The sequence below is a fragment of the Stegostoma tigrinum genome, unplaced genomic scaffold, assembly GCF_030684315.1.
Source record: "Stegostoma tigrinum isolate sSteTig4 unplaced genomic scaffold, sSteTig4.hap1 scaffold_50, whole genome shotgun sequence".
Taxonomy (NCBI): domain Eukaryota; kingdom Metazoa; phylum Chordata; class Chondrichthyes; order Orectolobiformes; family Stegostomatidae; genus Stegostoma; species Stegostoma tigrinum.
In genome coordinates, this window is record NW_026728430.1 from 649771 (window position 1) to 670261 (window position 20491).

A 20491-nucleotide genomic window follows, 5' to 3' on the forward strand; every position below is an offset into this window, starting at 1 on the left:
AACAGTTCTTCTCTATATTTGGGCTCCAGCCCCTCCTATCATTTACTCATTACCGCCAACCCCCGCCATTCCACACTCTACATACAAACTCTTATTTTCTGAGCTACCTTCAGTTCTGAGGGTCACTCGAACTGAAACGTTCTCTGACTTCGCTGCACAGATGTTGCCGACCTGTTGAGCCGTTCCAGCATTTGTTTTTGTCACTGTTTGTTTCTTGGTGTCAGTAAGTTAAAAAAAAAGACTCTGGTTATTTGTGAATTCTCTAGTGTCTCAGCAGGTGGGATGACTGAGTAAACACTTGCCCTCAAATAGGTCAAGTGAATGGTCTGATTCCAGTGTGACATTGAGTTAATGCTTTCCCACGTTCACAACAGATGAATGGACTCTCTCCAGTGTGAATTTGCTGGTCTCTCATTGGGAGGAATGACGGAATGAATACCTTCCCACACACAGAGCAAGTGAACAGTTTCTCCCCAATATGACTTGTTATAGAGAAAGGAAGGTTAAATGAAAGAAAGTCCCTCGTATTCACTGTATAAGTAAAAAGTAAACATTTATTTTTTAATAAAAATAATAGTGAACAAAATGAAACAATTACAAGCAAACTGAACAATTTCCAATAACTACTAACTATTCCCTAAATGGACTAAGTTCTACTGGTATGCTATTCCAATAAACATAAGTCCCACTTATATAATCCAAGTAGTAAGACAAGAAAATAAAATCTTAGTCTCTCAAAGTCTACGCGCTTTATTTCTGCTGCTCTCACGTCATAAATGCCTTTATTCCACTGATCCGGGTGTCAGGGATGTTTTCTCTGTGAAGTACTTTGTGAGGGCTCTTAACTAGAAATACCATGGTGACTTTTATGGATACAGGTGCTTTCTTAGAGACCTCAGTGATTGCTTGTGAGAGATAGATGATTACTTCTCAGATGACCATTCATTCTCACACTGATTTTCAAAATCTCTCGTTATCTACTGGGATGACATGTCAATTTTATTACAATAGCATTCATGCTAAACTATCAAAACCACCAGGTTTAAATTTAATTGTCTTTGAATTGCTAATGCTTGGATGAGACAAATTGGCTGATTCCAGCTCATTGCCAAAACACCAAAACAAGGTTTCCGTTCACACAGCCAATTGATACGTGTTTCAATTTTAGAACGGGCTGTACACCTTCAGCTATATGCAGACACTTTTTTTTCTCTCTCAGTATAAATCCCTAGGCTTAGAAAAGCACTATCCCTTCAAGGTACCATACAATCTTGTCCCTGAATGTTATTTTACAAACAAATTCTCGCTTCCTGCCTTCCAATTCACGATTACTCAACACAATTTTTTAACAGACTGAGTTGGTGAGCTTTCAGCTGTGATGATTCTTTTAAAAAAAGACTTCCCACAATCCCCACATTTCCACACTGTCTCTAATATGACTGCTCTGGTGTTTTGACCTTTTAGATGAATCTTCACAGACACTTCCACATAGAGAGAAAGTGTGTTCCTCTCCAGTATGAGTGGTATTTTTTCTTCAATGTTCAAAACGTTTTGACAATTTGGTTATGATGAAGAGAGTGGCTGTCAGATCTGGATATGGTTTCATCTGCACCTCGAGTTGCAAATCAATCTTTCAAAACAGGAAAAGAAAGGAGAAAAGAGAAGATACGCAGGTTGTTAAATTGAGAGAAATTAATCTGGACAATTGTGAAGTCAAGACTTGGGAGAAAAATTACCACATAAAATAGTTGACTACCGTTAAAATCAGTCACTGTTTGCAGTGAACTACTGAGGTTGGAGATTTGCGAGTGAAGGACCTTTATCCTCAAACAATTTGATCCCTTGAGTCCTCAGAACTAAGAACAGATGCAGAAAGAAAGTGCGGTAAGTACTCAGCAATCATGGCAGCATCTGAAATTGTCCTTTTTCATCGATTAATAACCTCAATAATTGGCCTCAAGTTCTGTAGTTCCCGCTTCAAACATCTCTGACTCTCTCCTTTTCAAAATTGCCCTTCAAGCTGATACATTTTGCAACACTCTTGATCATCAGTATTATGTCTCTTTGTGATAAATCTTGTAATATAATATCTCTGAAATTCTAGTGATCATTTCATTATAGTGATAATGCAACACAAATGTCAATTGTGTTTCTTGACTTCTACAACTATCTGCGTTCATTCCTCATCTCAGCGTGAGAATTCTCAGAAAGAAAGCATAGGGATTCTCGTGGTTCACATGGTCCACTCCTACTTGCTCAACAGACTGCTGCGGTTTGGCAATATTTCCTGTTTGACACTACTTAAATTTGTTCACATCCAAGAATGGAGTTTTATGTAAAAACAACTGGAGGGGCAAAATGGATTTAGCGGTTCTCTATGAATTTTAAAAAATGTTACAACAAATGCATAAGTAACACTGATAAGACATTGACCTTTTAAAAATTCGAGGGCTCACCATAGCCACCTACACGTACAATACGAGGATGTGGAGATAAGAGTTTAGAAACGGTCACCAACAGAGCTCCAGTAAAAGAGCCACAACAGGAGGATGAAGAGGAGCAGAGAAGGTGCCTGCTCCGATATCGCCCATGATCTGCTCCTTGAAACATTCCAACCCGGCCAAGTTGACACAGCTGACTATCAGCTGGCAGCTTCGTGAAGCTGGACCCAGTCCCGCCAAATAGTGGGACAGGCCAAGAATAAACTCTGTAATCTGTAAGGGTTGAGGGTGAGGGCGGTGATGGATGATCTCCGGCCCTGTTTTGCATCTCAACTTGTTCCTCCATAACCATCCCATAGCCTTGTAAACGCAGATTGTAGATAGTTGATGGACCTTGGTGTGCCTCATTACTGTGGCAGATATGGTGCAGAACAGCACCTTTCTGTTCTGTACTCATTCTCTGAATCCATCCCAGGTCTTTATCCCATTTCTCCATTCGCAGTGATTTATACATTGTGCTGTTATTCCTGGCTCTCACTTTATCCTCGTCAATCCTTTCCATTTCTCTGGTAATGGTGGAAACTTCAAAAATTGGAGTAAGAATCGTCCACTCATCCTTTCTTGCCTGTTCTGATCTTCAAATTAATCACGGCTGATCATCCAGCTCAGGGACCCCACATCATTTTATCTCTTTGGCCCTCAGAACTATATCGAACTCCTCCTGGAAAACAGTGAATGTATTTGACTCAGCCACTTCCTTTGCAAAGAATTCCACATGCTCGCCACTCTGTGAGTTAAAAGAAAATCATCTCTATTCAGCCTAAATGGTTTTCATTTGATTCTTTTCTTTATGCTTCTCACTGATTGTCTTTACTTTGCATTTCAGATTTCTGGCGACATTTCATACTTCATCTGGACACTTTTAAACAAAAAAATCTCTTTACTTCTCCACCACAACACCCTCTGATATCGCAACATGAGCCCTTTTGTCAGTGAATGTTTCCCGTTCTTCACCCACTCATTCTGTCACCCCCACCCTTCCCCACTGTTCAGAAAGTTCACCTGATTTCTGTCCCCACAGACATGACTGGATTCAGGGTCCACACGTCCAGAGCCACGAAAGAGACACCTCGACCCATTGAGTTTGTCCCAGTCAAAATAACAAGAGACTAACTGCTCTAATCCCTTTTCCAGCACGTGGCCCATTCCCAATATTTTGGCATTGCAAGTACTTATCTAAATACATCATAAGTTTTCTGAGGATTTCTGCACGTACCACACTTACAGGCAGTGAGTTCCATTTTCCCACTATATTTCGGGTGAAAAAAATCTCCAATTTCTACTAAACTTTCTGTCCTTTACTTTGGTTCATGCCCCCGGTCATTGATCCATCCAACAAGGGGAATTATGCGTGATGCCTCTTCCTTCTATGTCCCTCATCATTTCTACATACCTCAAAAATGTTCTCGCTCACCCCAGACTTTGCGGGCTGTGTGCTTCCCTGCTGATGGAGAGAAAATAGATTCTCCCCTGCCAGAAATTCTGGGGTGGAGTTCCTGCTATTTCCACCAAATACTTTCTGCACACCCAAATCAATGCTGAAGTAGACCCTGGTCCCTCATTCACGAGAGGCCCCAGAGCCTGCATTCTGGGAGTGGGAATGGGAGAAAGATCGAGAAAAATGGGGACCGAAAACATGTAACACTAGCAGAGAACTGAAACCCATCAACACGACTAGTATAGGGCCAGAAAACTCAGAAACACTCACCAATTCGAAACCCCATGGTTGATATCCCGACATGCCTGTCACTCACACCCGAATTCACGCCCATTTCAGAGCAAACTTCCATCTCACAGCTTCCTGGTCGTTAACCCATCCAGGCACAGGAGTGGGATAGTTCAAGGTGAGTAACTCAGTACCTCACTGTAGGTCATCTTTCTCTGACCCAATGATGTATCTTTTTTTTCCCATTGCTCCCTTCCCAGTGATTCCAACCTCCTGCAGTTGTCCGTGTCTCCCAGTTTAATGAAGCAATTTCCTTCCCATTCCTCTGGCGATTTCGTTGGGGGCTTAGTGGCGGGGTGCATCAGACTATGTCCTGATTTGCTGATTGTCACTCAAGTTCACTATTTGTCTTTTAGATTTAAACCATTGGCTGTGTTTTTCAGTTCTCTCATCCCAACAGATGGCCGAAATCATTCAATTCATGTGCAATTTATAGCCTACTCAGAAACTGTGATTAATTTTCGAGCTCTTTCTCAGTTGGGAGAAGATTCAGATGTAGTTGCAATGTAACCACCTCCCCGATTCAATCACAGTCCTTGGTACTAATAGGAAATCCTCAGTAAACATCAATGGAAACGGTGTGGAGGGTAGAAGACAGATGGAGAACAGACATAATGCAAAATAATTTTTAAAAACCTGAAGAATTTTGGATGGTGTGTATCAGGAGCAAAAACAAAAGTTGCTGGAATAGTCAGCAAGCCTGACAGCATCTGTGAGGAAGAAAAAGAAATCAGAATTAATGCTTCAGGTCCAGTGACGCTGCCATAAAAATCTAAAGAACTGTGGATGCCATAAATCAGGAACAAAAACAGAATTTGCCGGAAAACCTCAGCAAGTTTGGCAACATCTGTGAAGATGAGTCAGAGTTAACGTTTCTCATCTGTTGACCAGAGAAAGGGTCAGTATGGATGGACAATGCTTTTCAAAATGTGAAATATCTAAGTGGATTGGTATGCTGCTAATGAAGACAGATGGCGGAGGTTAGATGGCATCTTGTTGCGTGTGGAATTCATTGTAAAAAATTCGAGCACTATTCCGAACTTCTATTCAAAATACAAACTGGAGCTAATACAATAAACTGAAACAACTTCATTTCTGACAAAGAGCCACTGAATTTGAAATCGTAACTGCTTTCTCTGTTTGATGCTGTCACACCTCCTGCATTTCTCCAGCAAATTATTTTTCTGTTCCAGGAAAACGTTTGCTCTATTGTTGATCATTGGCTAACAGCTCCATAAATGCTCTCAGTTGCAGAGTGACCTTCACCTGAATATTGCTCTCTCGATCCGCTTTCTAAACTGAGATGCAAATACGAGACAGACTCGCTCTTGACTGTGGACATACCCACAATTCCAAAAGTCATGGCAACCGCTCTAAGTGCCGTCGTCGCGTTCACTTATGGTTGGAGCATGCTCATAACGATTGCAAACCTTGCCGCTGAATCGGCAGAGAAGGCCATCAATCAATTAGCCCAACCAATGGGAGAGAACGATGGGTGGGACTGTAGGACAGAGCGGGAGTCGCTGGTCCTCCAACTAATGGGAGTGAACAAGCTGTGTTTATAATGAGAATCCAGCAGCTTTCGTGACAACTTTCTCCCATGGCAGCCCCAAAAATTTCCAGTTTCATTCAGCTCCATTTCACAACCTGCCCTTGTGCTTTTGTGTTCGCTTGCACTTTTTCCCAGTTTTTTCTTTAAATTTCAGATGAATAGGCTGCACAGAATATTAGAGAGGGGCAGCAAGGTGTTTCAATGCTTCGCCCTGCTGCCTTGGATGGCCGATTCTGAACTCAGCTGACTGTATGGAATTATTACACTGAGCCCGTGTCTGCGTGGGTTCTTCCCACAGATCAAAAATGTGCAGGTCAGTGGATTGGCCATGCTAAATTGCACGTTGCTTCCAGGGATGTATAGGTGAGGTGTTTTAACCACGGGAAATGGAGGGCTATGTGAAGAGGTAAGGAGGTGTATCTGGGTTGGATGCTTCTCATTGGTTGGACAAATTTGATTGGCCAAATGGCCTCATTCTGCAATGTCAGGATTCCATGATTGGATGTGCAGTTGGGAAACTCAACCCAAACAGCAAATCAGAATCTGACAGATCGCTAGTTCATAGTTATCTGAATATACCTGGGTTTTGAACATTAAAGGAAATATCACTGTTCACTATAGAGAGCAGACATTACCATGTTCTGTGTTTGGACAAGGATTCAGCTGATCAGAAATAAATGTATTGTTGATTTAGAGAAACCATGGAAACGTGAGAAATGTGGAAAGAGATTTGCATTCTGGTCTGAACTGGGAATTCACTGACCTAGTTCCAGCCGAAGCTCTGATTTGACTGCAGGGAAGGAGTCACAGTGAGTCAATCTGCAGATGCACCAGAACTTTCACAATCGGGAGAGACCATCCAGGTACTCTGGCTGCAGGACTGGGTTCAAACTTTCATTTCAACTCACTGCATACCCTTGTTGAAAGACCTAGAGCAAGCTGGGAAATGTTTGCCTGTGATATCAAGGAAGCATTAGATAGAGAGTCGCATCAAGGACCAACATTTGAATTAGTGTGAAAATATTACACTGGTTGGAGTACTCCTGAAGAAAAAAGGAAGATAATTGTACTTACTGGAGTGCAATCGTCTCAGCGCCTGGATATCACTGCAAGAATTCTGCGGCGTAGTGTCTTCAGCCCACACACCTTCAGCTGCTACGACTTTAATCAGGCTCTGCATTTGACAAATTTCCAACATTAATGTTGCAACTTCATACCTGATAATACATTTGATAAAATAGCGTGAAAAATTGGAATGTGAGTATTTAATAATTAAGATTGTTGGATACCAATCATTCACATGCTTTTTACATTCTTTGTGAATTATGAATTACAATTAACTTTGCAAAAGCAATTTGAATTCCGAGGTGCCATACTGAAATTAACCTTAAACTCAAGGGTATGTACGCCAAATCATGTTGACGTTTGGCACAAGACTGTGGTGTGATATCACAAAATGGGATTCACTTGAATTTGCATGACATCATGGAACACCAGTAAAACTGAAATTTATGATGATAAAGGATTAAGCTAACAAGTGGCTGGACCATACTTGACATTAAAGATGAGGTTCGTAATTTTGAAGACCAATTGCTGAGACAATTGCTTCAGATGAACCAAAGGGCAGTATAGGGCAGAAGGTATTTGCTAGACTTGCTTTTATTGGTCGTTGCATTGAATATAAGATTTGGGAGGTCATGTTGTTGCTTCACAGCACATTGGTTAGTCTACTTTTGGAATGCAGTGTGCACTTTTGTTCTCCCTGCTACCATCAGGATGTTGAGCGAAACTTGAAAGGGTTGAGAAAAAAATTGCAATAATATTCCCACAGTTGCTAGGTATAAGCTATAGGGAGAGACTGATTAGCCTGAGTTGGGGAGGGGTATATTTGTCAGAGAGGCGTCAAAGGCTGAGGGGTGACCTTATAGAGGTCTATATGTTTAAGGTGAAGGGAAAGTAAATATATGGGGCTTAGGGCAATGTTTTCATGTGGAAAGTGGTGCGTGTATGAAATGAGCTAGCAGGGACATGGTAGAAGCTGAAGCAAGTGCATTCAAAAGGCATCTGGATGGGTACATAAGGAGTAAGTGTTTTGTTGTGGGCCAAATGGGGGTAGCTTAATTTAGGATATCTGATTGGCATGGATGGGTTGATTGAAGGGTCTGTGTCCACGCAGTACAACTCTATGTCTGCATCCAAAGACAAACCAAACAAACCAAAGACATAATTTACTTCACCCAACCTGTATTTACATGCATTCCAGGCACCAGGAGGTCCAATAACTGAATGGACACCCAATTAACTTTGACAGGAAGCTTTGTACACTGGCCTTTGCCCACTGCACCTTGGCAGCAATTTCCCCCAAGCTTTACAGAGTCTTCATCATGAAGTCCTAGACCTTGAATGTGCCTGGCTACAACGCTGTGCCCAGGTCAACACCTTGTTCTGGAACACCAGTAACTATCGAGCAGACCAAGACCTCTTTGCCAGATATCAATGACAGTTTGTAAGGGCATGATACAGTATCTATTATTAACGCAACAACAGAATTTTCTGGTAAAAGTTCAGCAGATCTGACAACATCTGTAGACCGAAATCATGGTTAAAGTTTTGGTTCGGCTGACCTGTCCTCCGAACAGTATTCATTACATTGTTTCCAACAGCAGACACCTCTTGTACAGCTGTGGTACTGTCTGTTACAGTTCCTCTAAACTCTTCCAGTCTTAAGATCTAGGGCAGCATGGTGGCTCAGTGGCTAGAACTGCAGCCTTACAGCACCAGGGACACAGGTTCGATTCCAGCCTCCGGCAAATGTCTGTGTGGAGTTTGCACATTCTCCCTGTGTCTGTGTGGGTGTGCTCTGGTTTCCTCCCTCAGTCCTAAGCTGCGCAGGTAGGTGGATTGGCTATGCTAAATTGCCTGTAGTGTTCAGGGGTGTGTGGGTTACAGGGGGATGGGTCTGAGTGGGATGCTTCAAGGGGCTGTGTAGACTTGCAGGGCCGAAGGGCCTATTTCCACAATGTAGGTAATCTTCACTTGCTACAAACGTTTTCCAAAACCCCACGCAACACAGCATTCACCATTTTCAGCTGGTGAGCCAACAAGATCCGGAATTGCCTCCTTAAACCTCTCTAACCTTCTTTAAGATATTCAATGTAAAATAAACTTTTTTCACCAATGTTTGAAACATTTTAGTTTGATGAATATCTAAAACGGTCCACACAAATGCAAATCATTGCTGTTATTGGCTTACATTGAGTGGAACAGGATTATCACTCTAAGGCTTTACATTCTCGGACCATCACGGCCACAATCATTTTCAAATTGGAAACTTCATCATGCCAGATAATAAAATGTGAGGCTGGATGAACACAGCAGGCAAAGCAGTATCTCAGGAGCACAAAAGCTGATGTTTCGGGCCTAGACCCTTCATCAGAGAGGGGGATGGGGTGAGGGTTCTGGAATAAATAGGGAGAGAGGGGGAGGCGGACCGAAGATGGAGAGAAAAGAAGATAGGTGGAGAGAGTTTAGGTGGGGAGGTGGGGAGGGGATAGGTCAGTCCAGGGAAGACGGACAGGTCAAGGAGGTGGGATGAGGTTAGTAGGTAGATGGGGGTGCGGCTTGGGGTGGGAGGAAGGGATGGCTGAGAGGAAGAACAGGTTAGGGAGGCAGAGACAGGTTGGACTGGTTTTGGGATGCAGTGGTTGGAGGGGCAGAGCTGGGCTGGTTGTGTGGTGCAGTGGGGGGAGGGCACAAACTGGGCTGGTTTAGGGATGCGGTGGGGGAAGGGGAGATTTTGAAGCTGGTGAAGTCCACATTGATACCATATGGCTGCAGGGTTCCCAAGTGGAATATGAGTTGCTGTTCCTGCAACCTTCGGGTGGCATCATTGTGGCACTGCAGGAGGCCCATGATGGACATGTCATCTAAAGAATGGGAGGGGGAGTGGAAATGGTTTGCGACTGGGAGGTGCAGTTGTTGGTTGCGAACTGAGCGGAGGTGTTCTGCAAAGCGGTCCCCAAGCCTCCGCTTGGTTTCCCCAATGTAGAGGGAGCCACACCAGGTACAGTGGATGCAGTATACCACATTGGCAGATGTGCAGGTGAACCTCTGCTTAATGTGGAATGTCATCTTGGGACCTGGGATAGGGGTGAGGGAGGAGGTGTGCGGGCACGTGTACCATTTCCTGCGGTTGCAGGGGAAGGTGCTGGGTGTGGTGGGGTAGGAGGGCAGTGTGGAGCGAACAAGGGAGTCATGGAGAGAGTGGTCTCTCCGGAAAGCACACAGGGGTGGGGATGGAAAAAATTCTTGGGTGGTGGGGTCGGATTGTAGATGGCGGAAGTGTCGGAGGATGATGCGTTGTATCCAGAGGTTGGTAGGGTGGTGTGTGAGAACGAGGGGGATCCTCTTTGGGTGGTTGTGACGGGGGCGGGGTGTGAGGTAGGATGTGTTGCGGACCGCTTTGCAGAACACCTCCGCATAGTTCGCAACAAACAACTGCACCTCCCAGTCGCCAACCATTTCCACTCCCCCTCCCATTCTTTAGATGACATATCCATCATGGGCCTCCTGCAGTGCCACAATGATGCCACCCGAAGGTTGCAGGAACAGCAACTCATATTCCGCTTGGGAACCCTGCAGCCTAATGGTATCAATGTGGACTTCACCAGCTTCAAAATCTCCCCTTCCCCCACCGCATCCCTAAACCATCCCAGTTCGTCCCCTCCCCCCACTGCACCACACAACCAGCCCAGCTCTTCCCCTCCACCCACTGCATCCCAAAACCAGTCCAACCTGTCTCTGCCTCCCTCACCTGTTCTTCCTCTCACCCATGCCTTCCTCCCACCACAAGCCGCACCCCCATCTACCTACTAACCTCATCCCACCTCCTTGACCTGTCCGTCTTCCCTGGACTGACCTATCCCCTCCCTACCTCCCCACCTAAACTCTCTCCACCTATCTTCTTTAGTCTCCATCTTGGTTCCGCCTCTCCCTCTCTCCCTATTTATTCCAGAACCCTCACCCCATCCCCCTCTCTGATGAAGGGTCTAGGCCCGAAACGTCAGCTTTTGTGCTCCTGAGATGCTGCTTGGCCTGCTGTGTTCATCCAGCCTCACATTTTATTATCTTGGATTCTCCAGCATCTGCAGTTCCCAATATCTCTGATACAACTTCATCATGCCAGCGCGTTTTCAGCATTTCCTTTGTTCTAACTGACTGCAAAAATGTAAAGGAGCTTATGTTCCGAGTCTAGGAGCTGTGAACCATAGAGAGCAGCTGAGACACGTTCCTTCACCACCTCACAGTGAACCCTCTCACTCCTGAAGCTGAGCAACAGCAGGGGAAACGGGAAACAGGAAGGTGACTTCTCCCCTACCCATACGCCACGCACGCGTGATTGACAGCGGGTTTGCGCCAATAGAAAGGAAGGGGCGGGACTGGAGGACCAAGTTGGCGTGGGCGGTCCTCCACCCAATCGGAAACAGCAAGGGGTGGGGCTGAGCGCCGACAAGAGATTAGTCTGAATTGAAACAACTGCGGATGCTGTAAATTAAGAACAAAAACAGAAGTTGCTGGAAAAGCTCAGCAGGTTTGGCAGCATCTGTGAAGAAAACAAAACAGAGTTAACGTTTCGTGTCCGGTGTCCCTTCCTCAGAGCAGTAACGTTCCGGCTGGTGTTTGCACGCAGGCGCAGCGTCATTTTGACTGACGTAAGCGGGTGATTGCAGGTATTGTCGGAGCACGTAAAGGAACAAAGGACAAGGACATCGGGGAAATAATGAAGATAACAAAGTGTGAAGCTGGATGAACACAGCAGGCCAAGCAGCATCTCAGGAACACAAAAGCTGACGTTTCGGGCCTAGACCCTTCATCAGAGAGGGGGATGGGGTGAGGGTTCTGGAATAAATAGGGAGACAGGGGGAGGCGGACCGAAGATGGAGACTAAAGAAGATAGGTGGAGAGAGTGTCGGTGGGGAGCTAGGGAGGGGATAGGTCAGTCCAGGGAAGACGGACAGGTCAAGGACGTGGGATGAGGTTAGTAGGTAGGAGATGGAGGTGCGGCTTGGGGTTGGAGGAAGGGATGGGTGAGACGAAGAACAGATTAGGGAGGCAGAGACAGGCTGGGCTGGTTTTGGGGCGAAGTGGGGGGAGGGGATAAGCTGGCCTGGTTGTGTGATGCGGTGGGGGAAGGGGAGATTTTGAAGCTGGTGAAGTCCTCATTGATACCATTGGACTGCAGGGTTCCCAAGCAGAATATGAGTTGCTGTTCCTGCCACCTTCGGGTGGCATCATTGTGGCACTGCAGGAGGCCCATGATGGACATGTCATATATAGAATGGGAGGGGGAGTTGAAATGGTTTGCGACTGGGAGGTACAGTTGTTTATTGCGAACCGAGCGGAAGTGTTCTGCAAAGCGGCCCCCAAGCCTCCGCTTGGTTTCCCCAATGTAGAGGAAGCCACACTGGGTACAATGGATACAGTATACCACATTGGCAGATGTGCAGGTGAACCTCTGCTTAATATGGAAAGTCATCTTGGGACCTGGGATGAAGGTGTGTGTGGTCTGGGAGGCTTTATCACCACTTGTGTACAACTGTAGATCCGAATTAGAACTTCTTGTTCATGCATTTTGCAGTAAACTGAAAAGGGATGCAGGTTTCAGACGGCGAGAGGCCCAGCTTGCCGCCAGAATATTGGCCCCAATGTCCCACGTGTTGAGGACAGAATGGTCCCTGCTTTTCACTGAGCACCTGGGGGTTGGAGATGTTTTCTTTTTCAATGAACTACTATAGTAAATGTGTACTCCACACTTTCAAGAGCCCTCGTATCCTTCCTGACCAGAGTTGGATGCGATAATTGACTGACCTCACCCGAGCTTTATCAAGGTTCAGCATCTTTTCTGTGAGTGTATGCTCATTACCTCTATTACTTCTTAAATTCAGAGTCATACAGCATAGAAACAGACTCTTCAGTCCAGCCAGTCCATGCTGACCATTACCCCAAACTGAACTAGTTCCACTGGCCTGCTCCTGACCCATTATCCCTTCAAACTTTTCCCATTCATACACCTATCCAAATGCCTTTTCAATGTTGTAATTATACTTGCATCCACCACATCCTTAGGTATTTCATTCCACACACAAACCACCCTCTATGTAAAAAAAAAGCCTCATGACATTTTTCTTTTTGACATCTTTCTCCTCTCACTTTAAAAGTGTGTCCCCTGGTTTTGAAATTCCCCATCTAAAGACAACTACCATCAACTCTATCTGTAGCTCTCATTATTTCATAAACTTCTATTAGATCGCCTTTCAACCTCCTACACTTCAATGAAGAAGGTGCACGCCTAACTTTATAAGTCAAACCTCCCATGCCAGGCAACATCGTGGTAAGTCTGTTCTGAACAGTGTACAGTTTGATAATATCCTTCCTATAACTGGGCACCCAGAACTGGACACAGTATTCCGGAAAAGGCCTCACCAATGATCTGTGCAACCTCAAGATAACATCCCAACTCATAATCAAAGGACTGAGCAATGAAGGCAAGAATGCCAAATGCCTTTTTAACCACCCTGTGGGTATATATGTTGCAATCTTTTAAAAAGAAATGTACCTGCACCCCTAGGTCCCCTGTTCTCAAACACTACCTAAGGTCCTTCCATTCATTGTATAAGTCCTGCCCTTGTTTGTTGCATCAAAATTCAACACCTCACATTTATTCAGACTGAATACAATATGCCAGTTTTTAAGCCCATTTAATCAAGATCCCTTTGTAATCTAAGATAACCTGCTTCACTGTCTATTATGCCACTATTTTGGTGTAACCCATAAACTTACTAACCATTCCTTCTATATTCTCATCCAAATCATTTATATGAAATGACAAAAGATAACCCAGAACTGATCCTGGTGGAACCCTCCTGATCTCAGGCCTCCAGTCTGAAAGACAAGCCTCTGCCATCCTCCCTGGACCGACCTATCCCTTCCCTAACTCCCCACCTATACTCTCCTCTCCACCTATCTTCTCCTCTCTCCATCTTCGGTCCGCCTCCCCCTCGCTCCCTATTTATTTCAGAACCCTCTCCCCATCCCCCTCTCTGATGAAGAGTGTAGGCCCGAACCGTCAGCTTTTGTGCTCCTGAGATGCTGTTTGTCCTGCTGTGTTCATCCAGTTTCACACTTTGTTACCTCCGCCATTACTGTCTGGCTCCTGCCGTTAAGCCAGTTCCATATTCAATTGACAAGGTCACCATGAATCCTAACTTTACTAATTAGTCTACCATGCAGAACCTTGTTTACTGCTCTGCCATTAACCATTGTTTTGGTACCCTCCTCAAAAAATACAATCAAGTTTGAGATCATGATTTTCCTCAGAAAATACCATGCTGACTACCCCTAATCAATTTTTGCCTCTAAATGTCCATGAATCCTGTCCTTTATATTCACTTTCAACAATTCACCCACAACTTAAGTCAGTCTCGCAGGTCTATAGTTCCCCAGTTTCACCATACCATCTTTCTTAAAGAAAGATTTAACATTAACCACCCTCCAGTCATCAGGTACTTCACCTGTAGTTACAGATGATGCAAATATTTTTGCCAAGAATCTAATAATTTCCTCCCTTATTTCCCACACATTCTGGGATACATTAGATCCAGTCCCAGAGATTTGTTGACCTTTATATTCTCCATGAGCTCCCAAACTTCCCCTTTTTTTCACATGAAGTTTTTTTGAGAACATCAAAGTTTATTTCTCTGCATTCTCCAGACACCATTTCTTTCTCCACAGTAAAAGCTGACAAGAAATATACATTTTGTATCTCTCCCATCTCCTGGGGTTCAAGGCAAAGATGATGTATTTGATCTTTAAAAGGCCCTGCCCCCTCTCTGGTTACCTTCTTGCTCTTAAAGTATTTGTAGAATCTTTCTGGATTAATCCTTTACCTTTACAAATTTATCTCATATTCCCTCTTTGTCTCCTTGATTTGTCTCTTAACAATGCCGCGCACTATATTGATTAAGAGATTCAATTGAATCAACTTGTCTATGTCAGAAATAAAGTTCTGTTTTATTCTCAACTAGAACTTCAACATCCTTATTCATCCATTGTTCCTTAATCTTACCAGCCTTACCCAGCACTCTAACAGGAACTCACGTCATCACACTCTTGAAGGTCTCCCACTTGTCAAATGCCCTTTTGCCTGCCAACAGTCTACTCCAATCAACTTTTGTAAGTTCTTGTCTCATACCATTGAAATTTGCCTTACTCCAGTTCAAAACTCTAACACTTATGGAAGGCTTATCCTTTCCCATGACCATTTTGAAACTAACAGAATTATGATCACTAGACCCAAAGTGTTCTGCCACATTCATTTCAGTAACTTTCCCTGCCTTACTGTCCAAAAGAAGTCCAGTTTTACTCCTTTTCTTGTAAGAGAATCCATATAATCTGAGATCTGTCGACATATTTGTTTCTCAATTTCTCTCTTACTATTGGTGAGCTGAGAGTTCAATCCCATCAAAGTGATCTTCCCTTTCTTCATTCATTCTGTGTGGGAGTGGACAATTTTTCAAAAATATTTTCCCTAGTTAAAGCAGTTGTGTATTCCTTAATAAAACACACACGCACACACACACACACACACACACACACACACACACACCCCTTTTCTATTGTTCCTACATCACCTAAAACCTGGAACATTGAGCTGCCGGTTTTGTCCATCTCACAGACAAGTTTCTGTCATAGCTATGAGTTCATCAGCTTTACCTTTAAGACACCTTGCATTGAAAAATTCTTCAGCGTTACTACATATTTTGACTCTCTCATCTTTCTTTTGGAATTGATGTGCTCTCCTCACATTCAGAACCTTCCCCATAAATCCTTCTGTTTACACTGCTACGTATAATTCCCCCACTCCCCCTCTCTGTCAGTATAAAGTCTCCTTTAATGGAATGAACAAAGCTCCTTGCTGAGATATTGATCCCTTTCCAGTTTACATTAGACCCATTCTTTTGGAACATGTCTTTTCTATCCCAAAAAGGCATTCCAATTATCCAAAAACCTGAATCCCTGAACAATACACCAGATTTTCACCATCGATTTGCCTCCTTTAACCTTGTTCTCCCTACCTCGTTTGGCATTGGGAGTAAACAAGAAAGCACAACTTGTCAGGTTTCTTTTTAAACATTTTACCTAACCGATCAAATTCACTTTGTACTGGTTTAATCTTTTCCCTAAACATGCAATATCAGATGGTGGCGTTGCTGGTGGTGACGTGGAATAGGGAGCGATTTAATAAAATGTTATCAAAGGCATGTAGTCTGGACACACAGAGTCAGGGAAAACAATCAAGATTAAATGCAGTCAGCAGTCATAACCCAGGGGGCTCATGGCAACAATTGCAGATGGATTGTACAGGCCCCTGACCGAGAAAAAAAATGCTGAATGGTCTACACATGTAGAAAAAAGGAAAATAGATGCAGGAGTAGGCTATTTGGCCCTTTGAGCCTGCACAACCATTCAATATGATCACGACTGATTTTGTAATCTCATTATCCCAGTCCTGCCCTCTCTCCATACTCCTTCCTCCCTTTAGCCGCAAGGGAAACAACCAGCTCCATCTCGACTATATCAAATTAATTGGCCCCAGCAGCCTTGTTTGGGAGAGAATTCTACAGGTTGGCACTCTGGGTGAAGAATTTCTTCGTCATCTCAGTCCTGAATGGTTTACTCTAAGGCTGTGACCCCTAGATCGAGATTTCCTCATCATCTGGATTACTCTTCCTCCATATAGCCCATCCAGGCTCATCAGAATTTTATGTTTCTCTGCCATCCCCCACTCATTCTCCTAAATTCTAGAGAGTACATGCCCAGTTGATACAGTCTCTGACCCAGCTCATCCAGTCTTACTTCAGATCACAGATTATAGACTCCCTACATTCAGGATGGGTCATTTAGTCCATCAAGTCCACATTGACCCTTTGAGGAGGGACCCAGTCCACCCTATCACTGTAACCCCACAATTACCCAGTTAACTGATTGAGCCTGCACATCCCTGCGCACTGTCACTAATTTAGCATGATCGCTTCACTTGAGATTTAATGGGTGGGTGGAAGCATTCCCCTGCCGTTTCTGGAAAAGGACACATTGTACAGGGACAGAAATTAAACAGGCATGCGTACTGTTAGGAACTGAACAGAGATTCCATCTCCCATACCAGCCCCAAAGTTCAGGTATGACAATTTAACCGAACACTGAAAACTGGTCAAAGGCCCTGACAGAGACAAGGCAAGATTGGTTTAGAGTACACCCCACCATTCTAATGAAACTGAGGTTATCCCCAGCAAAGTGAACACCTTTTGAATTGCGACTAGGCAGGCTATGCAGCTGCAGGAGGACGCGGTAGGAGAACGGCCGGAAATGTGCTACGGAACAGATAGGGTGAAACAATTTGAGAGGGAACTGGCAAAGCATCTGCATGAGCTGAGAGGGAAAGTTGCAGATGGACAGGGAATCAGAGATTGGGAAAGGGAGCATAGAAACATCCAAGCTGGCATTCCTAATCCAGGAAATCAGGTCCTGGTGAAAATATTACTTGATCGTGTGGCACTGTGACCATGATGGGTCAGACCCGAGTAGGTGATTATTACAGATGAAATATGCACTTTTGTCGATGTTAAAGTGGGGGCCAAAGTAGAAGCAATGGTCCCATTTGAAAGCATACAAAGGCCAAACATGATCATTAACCCTTTCGGCAAGTTGTGTTGGGTTCCTGTTCTTCACAGGCTGGTGGAAAACCGTCATCGCCCACTTTGGGAGTTAGTCATGCATTCTAAAAGCAACTGAACCAGAGGAAGGGACGTTTGACTGCATATATGACATTGTAATGGGAAGGTTAAATTGTGAATCAGCTGTAGGACATAACCCTGGGAGTGATAGTGATGGAAATGTGTTTTATGGCAGTATGGAAAGGGAAGGGGTGAAGCTGGCTGTGGCAGGCACGCAGTGAACTGAAATAAGAATGAAAGCGAATTGATTAATATGGACCTCAATAAGTATTACATATAATCACGTCTGAATTATGGGATTAGAACAAAGACCAGTGAGGTTTCTGTTTGGCAAAGTGGAATGGCAATATGATTTATGTGACCACAGTATCTATGTTACCTGCAAACTGTATGCTCATGTATCGCTATGGATTTAGTGTAGGTATGAGCCTGAAAGGGGAAGAATTGAAATTGCTAGTAATTGATTTAAACAGGCTGCGTGGTGGCCCACTTTACATAGGGTCTTGGGATTCTCAACATGTGTTACCAATGTCACCATTACAAGGCAAAATGTGACCATGACCCCAAGCCCGGAGACTGTAACTTTTCACCTCTGAACCAAAACATTGTGAAGGCCAGCAGGATCTCTGGGCTGGGTCAGTCGTGGAATGTCTAGGAAAAAGTGTGACTGTTGTGCCAGGATATAAGCTTGTGCATGTAGATTCTGGCCTGACAGGAAGTACAAGTGCTCGATTGTTGTTCCACTACCACGAAACAATTGTCTTCCAAGCTCTTACGATTACAGCTGGGTAGGAGGGAGTTTAACTCTGAGAAAGGTCTGCAGGCCTTCAAAGAAAGGATCACTGGAAATAGCAAGAGCAGGTGATAGTGACAGGAAACACATTAGATAGAGAACTACAATCGATGAGCAGTTTCAGAGTCTGCAGAAAATGCATAGAATTGTGGACAGAAGTTATCAAGCTCAGGCTAAAACAGGTCAGCCAGACAGAAAAATTTCCCACATTATATTTGATGCTATTGAAATTTTGAAGCCTCTGTAAAACATGACCAATTCCCTCATTGACCGACTGGCTAACATATTAAATGGTGTCAACAGAACATCGAAAAAGCACCATAGCTGGGAGTGGGGACAAAAGACGGCTGTAAAAACACAGTGAATATGACTGGAGAGAGATAACCATCCAGTGACCGACGGAAAAGTGACAGACAGATTACAAAATAGAGCGAAGTTGTGGTTATCTCACCTCAAAATTTGAAGAATATAAACAAGTTTATTTTAATGACCCAGTAAATTTGTAAAGAGATTGAATTTCACTCTCATCGATGTAATTCGAATAGATGCTGTCTCACTCAGTGAAGAAAATTAGAGACGTAGAGTGTTTAGAGAAGAGACATTAAAGATTTATCCATGAATTAAATACTGGTTCCAAACTCATTGGCCGCATCTGAGTGCGAGGACTTTAAACTAGAACTGCAAGTCGGAGAGACTTTGTTTGATTTCTCAGGCCAAGTGAGAGAGGGGCCGCTCCCAATCTATCAGCTGTCACAGAACTGTAGTAACCTTAAATTAGAGTTTATTTTAAAGAACTTACAATAAGTAGTAGAAATTGATATCATTTCTAATGTCATGAATTCTGGTTAACAGCGAAAATAAAGCCCAACACAAAATTTGGAAGAGTCCTCAGTGATAAGGGAGTATTGAGGTTATTGGTAATTAATGTGGTGCAGCTGATAAATGTTTGGGAAGGAGTATAAAACTGTCAGGATTGAAATGTGATTTAACAACAGGTATTCTAAAGGCAAATAATAAAGGAATCAGGTAAACATCAACAGACTGTGGGAGCACCAAGTTCTGTAAAGCCATTAGCCATGTGTTTACTGGACTAGATGCATCGATTAGGCAAATATGGCTAACAATTACATTGACATTGTATGTGACTATTGTCATATGAAATGTATAAAAATGCTGCACTTGGTGGGGGGGGGGGGAGTGAGACAGCACCAGAAAATCTCCCACAATGCATTGCAAAGGAGCTCCGGATAAAGGTTGCCCGTGCTGCTGAACACAGAACACAACACTCCTGTTTGATATTTCACCCGTCCACAATTGTGGAGTGTATTTTTCTGACTGGAGTTTGGGGCTAGTGCTGTCCCACAATGATCAGAGCTGAGACCATACATACACGCACACGTACCTATGAGGTCATGCATTCTGGGAGGCCAATTGCAAGGGGAATGTAAACAATAAATGGAAGATAGCACTGACAGACAGACGGATCTTCAAGTGCAAGTCGAGAGCGCTCTGATAGTGGCAACACCTATGCATAAAGTGGTAGAGGAGGACTATGGCATGCTTGCTTTCGTCTGTCAGAGGGCTGAATATAAAGTTGTAATTCGGCCACCTTTGGAGTGACGCGTGCAGTTTCGATCACGACATTACAGGAAGGGTGCGGAGGCTTTGGAGAGGTTGCAGAAGAGGTTAACCAGGATTTTGCCCAGCTTGGACAAACTTGGGTTATTATCACTACACAAAGTCAATGGCTGAAGGGCGACCTGAGAGGGAGCCAGTGGACAGTCTGAGCCTTTCTCCTCAGGTGAAAATGACAAATTCTAGGGGCAAATGGATTAAGGTTAGAGGCGGAAAGTTAAAAAGAGTTGTATGAGGCACATTTCTTATACAGAAAGTGACAGGCGGCCATAATGTACTCTCTTGGGAGGTGATAGAAGCAGAAACGATCAATCACGACATTTAAGAGGCAGTTAGGCAGACATATGAACAGGCAGGGAAGAGAGGGATATAGATCATGTCCAGGCAGATTGTATTACTTCAGAATGGCATCAATATGATAATAGACGTGATGGGCCAAAGGGCTTCTGCTGCTGCTGTACTGCACTGTTTTCTACGTGGCAGGAATTGTGG

The 20491-nt window shown here is 44.0% G+C and overlaps 2 long non-coding RNA genes across 3 annotated transcripts in view; one reads left to right on the forward strand and one right to left on the reverse strand.

The window, feature by feature from the left end:
- Positions 1–536: 536 nt before the first annotated feature.
- LOC132208664 (uncharacterized) lies at positions 537–9072 on the reverse strand. 2 transcript variants are annotated; one of them, XR_009444788.1, is made up of 4 exons: positions 8404–9072; positions 6854–6953; positions 4210–4937; positions 537–3162 (listed from the first exon to the last, which is right to left on the reverse strand). It is a non-coding gene; the product is annotated as an uncharacterized LOC132208664 (long non-coding RNA). The 2 variants fall into 2 exon arrangements; XR_009444787.1 differs by lacking the exons at positions 6854–6953; positions 8404–9072 and adding an exon at positions 5494–5575.
- Positions 9073–11275: 2203 nt separating this feature from the next.
- The window catches only part of LOC132208663 (uncharacterized), a 90003-nt gene continuing 80787 nt past the window's right edge, over positions 11276–20491 (forward strand). The window contains exon 1 of the long non-coding RNA XR_009444786.1: positions 11276–11369. This is a non-coding gene — a long non-coding RNA (uncharacterized LOC132208663). The remainder of the gene's footprint in view (positions 11370–20491) is intronic.